At 40.7% G+C, this 5,744-nt stretch overlaps 1 pseudogene; it reads right to left on the reverse strand.

The window, feature by feature from the left end:
* Window positions 1–1,609: 1,609 nt before the first annotated feature.
* On the reverse strand, window positions 1,610–5,361 carry LOC103608720 (annotated as a pseudogene).
* Window positions 5,362–5,744: the final 383 nt, after the last annotated feature.

The raw sequence follows: 5,744 nt of genomic DNA on the forward strand, positions 1-5,744 counted from the left end.
AAGGCTTTTCTGATTAATAGGCCCACCCATTAGTTCTAATGAAAGGTTTGTCCTGGGGTTGTGGTGACTCCAGGTCTCAGGTCCTGCCTAGTCACTCACTTGACAGCAAGTCCTTGTTTTCCATCACTGAGTGCTTATCTGCACCTTAAAGCCCAAATCTACCTGATACACCTTGGTCAGCCTCTGTTCCATGCTCTTTCTGACTGTGTGATTCAGCTTCAATTTAAGTACATAATTATTTCTGTGTATTTCCTCCAAATATCTTAGTCACATTCCCTTTTTTTCCCATAATTTTCTTGGCTTGGAGTCTATAGCTCCATACAGCTTTTTAGATGTCTCAGGGGAACTAAGGACTAAATGTGGTCAAGTATTCACATAGATGCCTCATAATCTGAATCCTGGTTTGTCTGAGTCCTGGGTGATTCCCATTGTCTAAAACTTAAAGCCAAATTTGCTTAGTTTGGCATACAAGATTTTCACAATCTGACCCTAACCTACTCTTCTGGTCTTATCTCCTTCCATTTCTCCCTTCATGATGTAGAGTGAATGCACAGAATCCTTTTTCTTTCCCTGCACACTCCTCTTGCTTTCATACCTGTAGCTGTATTGTTTCTTTTCTTTGGAATTCTTTTTCCCCATCTTGTCTGTCAGACAATCTCTCATCATTGTTTTAAAACCAGTCCAGATCACAGATCACTTCCTCTCTGAAGACTTCCCTGATATCTCCAACAGAGTCTCTCTCTCAGTTCTCCTTTAATCTTTTGTATATAACACTTATCGTAAAGCATTGAAACCATATTTTTAAATGTCTGTCTTTGTCACTAGACTTTTAGCTTCCTGGAGCCAGGCTTTTTCATCTTTATTTCACCAGGATCCAGCACACAGCCTAGTTCATTGCTCCTGCTCATTATATACTTTATGAACTAACAGCAGTTGAAGTGACCCAGGAGGATCTTGGAATGTGCCCTCAACAGACTTGTTGTTATGACTGACATGATCTTGCATTGCCAGGATCTTTAATTGAACTCTCTATGACCACTGTCTCTAACAAGAAGTTTTGCTAGAGCCTGGGGTGAATAAAAACAGACAAGAGAGAAAATCTGTTTCACCTGGGCAATCTCATCCTGAGCCACCCTCGCTGTCCACACAGTGACTTATACTCGATATGTTGTATGTAAACACATTCCAGTAGGGATTCTAGTTTGAGAGACCCTCATGATCTTAAATAGGAAGAAAGGCATGTAGGAAAAAATTTAAAGTGTACCCCGGAGTTTATTTTCTCAAAGGGGCACTCTACTGCCTTCACTAGGTGTAGATTCACAAGGAAACCAAAAGGTCAGTAAAACATCCTTGGCCCACACTGCTTCCTGACCTTTTCTTCAGACATATCTTATCCATGTTTGTCTATTTATCCATAAAAATAGGGCTGATGCTTCATAGAAGACCTTTATTTAAAGCTTCAGACTCTTAGTTGTATGATGCTACTATTTCTCTTTTTTGCATCCTACCTGAAGGGCAGGTCTCTAGGGGCCAAGAGCATATGACTTTATTCCTCATATTCTTGCCTAGATTGGATGGTAAGAGCCTCAGGGGAACTCTCCCCAAATTGTCAAGAAAGCTTCTTACCAATAGCCCTGCACAGGGCATGCTTGACCTCTTTGTTCCTCAGGGTGTACACTACAAGGTTCAGTAGGGAGGTGATGACTGTGTAAGTCACAGAGATCATCTGGCCTTGATCCCTGGTGTTCTCTGACTTGGGCTTGAGATAGGCAGTGGAGGCACAGCCATAGTGGACAATGACCACGGTGAAGTGGGAGGCACAGATGGAAAAGGCCTTTTTCTGGCCCTGAGCTGAAGCAATCTGGAGGATGGTGGAGATGATGAGAACATAAGAGATGAAAAACAGGCCCATAAGTATAAGCACAAAACACTGATGATCAAAGCAAAGATCTCATTGACAGTGGTGTCAATGCAGGAGAGCTTCATCACAGGTCAGATGTGGGCCACCTTTGTAGCACAGAAGGGCAGCTTGAATACAGATGTCACCCAAATCATTGCCACAATCAGCCCAATGATGAAAGTCCCCAACACCAGATGAGCACACACCTTTTTGTTCATAGTCACCGTGTATCTCAGGGGGTAGCAGATGATCACAAAGCAGTCATATCTCATTTCTGTGAGCAGGAAGCAGTTCATGATGCCAGAGGTTATGAAAAAGAACATCTGTGTGGCACAACCTGCCATTGATATGGACTGACCCATACCTAAGAGGCTGGAGAGCATCCTTGGGAGAATGAGCAATGCATATGTAGTCTCTGAAGTGGACAGCATGTTAAGGAAGAAGTACATGGGTGTGTGAAGATGACAATCGATTCAAATGATAGTTACAATGATTATGTTACCTGTTAGGGTTAAGATATATAATACAAGAAACACCATGAAAAGGATGAGCTAGTGCTCATGGAAGCTGGAGAAACTTTGGAAAATAAACACAGTGATAAGAGTATAGTTCTCTCTCTTCACTGAGTGGTCACCAAATCTGAAATGTAGAAGAATGAAAGTGACATGGTTTCATTAAAGCAGTTTGAGCACATTTCTGAAATTGATTGAACTTAGTTCTCACATATAAATTTGGGGATACAGGTCCAAGTGGTTTCAAATTAATCCCTGAGTTCATTTAGCTTTACTTAAAATGTTTTCACGCTGTGGCCATCTATTACAATTTCCTACGCATCCCGGAATCATATAGTCTCTTTATTCTCACTGTATAACTATACATGTTTCTACTTCACTCCTACTCTTCCTTCCTGACATCTGGAATGGCCTTTCTCCTTTTCTCTTATTTAATTCTTCCCCATTGTTCAGAGACCAATGCAAGTTTTCAGTCTTCCACAGAATTATTTTATACTCTGATGTTCTCACATTTATTTGGGTTATTTTACACCTCTCATTCCTGCTTCTCCTCACACAAACGCTCACAGACTTAATAATACCTTTTACATCTTTTCGTATCTCACTAGCTCAGGATGATGCACGAATTAGATGCTTGAAAATGACTTGTTGAGGGACGAACTAGAGACTTTTCCTTCAAGAGTGTGAATTATCCCCCTTGCACATCCTTTAAGAAGTAAAAGCAAAGTAGACGCAGAAAGGTTCATCTTGTTTTCAAGAAAGAAAAGGCAAATCGTAACCAACCACCAAACTCTCCCCACTGCTGTCTGAATGATGGAAATCTGCTGAGAGTTCACAGCACTGATTAACGTATGTTATAAACTGTGCTACATCTTCATCTTCCCTAAACTAGAAGGCAAATTTACAGTCAATACAGCTTTGTGAGTAGGCATACACCTACTCTGCAGAGATAAGCAATTATATCAGAAAAGATGCAGCAAATTCCAGTGTCCTCACCCAAAGCAAAAGCAGACCCTGAATATAAAAAAAAAATAGAGCTACACTAAAGATAAATCATTTTGTTGAAGGATGGGAATCAGTCCAATTTATGTAATTTTTCACATTTTTGTCTCTTTAAACAGTAAGCTCCTGTAGGGTATTTAAATTATGTTGATTTGCTTATTTATATTCAGAAAGAGATTTTTTGCATAAAGTAAATCCCATCAGTGATGAAGGTTAGTAGGCATGGACATTTTCTTCAAGTTTATAAAAATCTATTTAAAAGAAGTTGATGACCAGCTGTTAATCATTTACACTAAGAATGCTAAAAGGGAGTAAAGCTGCAACAGAGAATATTTCCTAATAACGAAAATTATCTGACACTAAAATATGTGTCTAAAGACATTTATCTTCTGTGAGGCTTCTGAGTATAAACTAGGCAGTAGTCCAGCCATGGGTAGTATGGCGCCTTTACAGTGATATCAGAAATGCTTTGCAGAGCTTTTGATTGTTATAATGATGGGCACAGTTACTACTGGCAATTAATGATGCTAAATGTCCTGCAATACATGTGACAGTCCGACCCAAGGAAGAATTGTCCTATTCCAAATACCAATAGAGTTTCTCTTGAGACACACTGGGCTAGAATGTCATCTGATCTGGCTGAAGTCTGTCTGTTTTGAGGTAGAAGAATAGCTATTATGACCTAGTCAGCATCCTCTACCATTGGAAGCCTATAATTCTTCAAAGGAAAGCAAGGCAAAGAATAGCAAATATCCTTATGAAGGCCTCCCCAGCTGTGATAAGAACTGTTATACTACAGTAAATCAAAGTCAGCCCATTTCAACAAGTCCTGTTTTATTCCCTTTACTAAAGAGCACTTATATGACTCTGCCTAGTACTAAGGAACAACAGGCGAGCTGGGCGGGAGGAGGTCAAGGAGTAAAGATTGAGACGTTGGGCTCCGTTGGCCACAATGTGCAGATGCAGGGAAAAGCAAGGTGACCAAGAGGCCTGTGACAGGGGCCGGGGCCAAACAGGTAGGGGATAAACCCCCTGTAGCGAAAAAAAAAAAAAAATTCCCACTGGTCAGCCTTGGGAATCATAGGCATTCTCAGCAAGCCACTGTGTGCGGAAAAGACTTTGAAGGCAGAGGAGATGCTCTCCAAGGATCAGCCAGTTGGGCTTCTGGGTGGCCACTCCCTGAAGACACCCTGAGATCCATCCTGGGGCTAGGAAGATGCAAACAGCAGGTACCTGGGGGCTTGTTATGTGTAGGGCTCATTTACCCAAACCCAGGGGTAGCAGTTTGGGAGCCTAGGGGAAGTTTTTGCTTCAAATAGGACAACATTAGAGGAAGCTGGTTTATTTAATTGAGTTTTACATATGTATTTGAATAAGCACATTGTGTTCTTTTTTCTTTTTTTACAGCTGTGCCTTAGAAATCCATAATAACAAATCTAGGCAGCTCAAGTTTACAGACATACCAATTTGAATTTCAGGAAAGTTAGTCCCTCTTATTTATAGACAGTAACTGTACCCTGTGTAAGAATCTGGTTTTCTTTTTGGAATAAAAATAGTCAAATGTGGTCATGGATCTACAGAGGCAGTTCATGTTGCCTGTCTTTGCCCTTTGACATTCTGTATTGGAAATACACGGTCTTTAGACACAAGGATCCTCTCTTGAGGGCTAGGAAACAGATGAGCCTTTGGACATTCCTTCCTCTTTACCCAGAATTTCCTTCCCTTCTCCACTGGGCAGACTTCTAGTAGTCTGTCAAGACCCAACTCCAAATTTACTTCCCACTGAAAGCTTTTCATGATTCAGTTTATTGCTTCTTAAGCATTTTTTTTTCAGTCTAACATGCTGTGCCCATTCATTTTTCAAGCACTTAGCACATGCCAGGCCCTGTGCTAGTTGCTTGGAATGCAAAATGAATGAGATGCTGCACCGACCTTTGAGGAGCTCATGGCTTAGTTTCAGGCAATAGACAATTGTAATAAACTGAAATGAATATCACATGTGACTGAAATATCTTTAATTAGACTCAGGTTGGTTACAGAAAATTGCATTGTGTAGATAAAGTGAGACCAGATTACAAAAGGTTTTTAGAGTATTTGGATTTTATCACTTTTAAGGGTCTCTGACGTGATTCTCACTTATCCCTCCTGCTTATAGACTTCAAAATTCCTTAGAACTGGCCTCTTAAGGAAATGAATTTCTTCACCACCAGCCACCATGTGCTCTTTTCCTGTCTATCTGGTGATTTTGCCTCCTTGTTGGAAAAAGACACACTCAGCAATGGGATTTGGTGGATACATCTGGTAGCAGTGTGAAGATGGATTTGAGATTG

Source organism: Galeopterus variegatus, unplaced genomic scaffold, assembly GCF_000696425.1.
Source record: "Galeopterus variegatus unplaced genomic scaffold, G_variegatus-3.0.2 Scaffold8742, whole genome shotgun sequence".
NCBI lineage: Eukaryota > Metazoa > Chordata > Mammalia > Dermoptera > Cynocephalidae > Galeopterus > Galeopterus variegatus.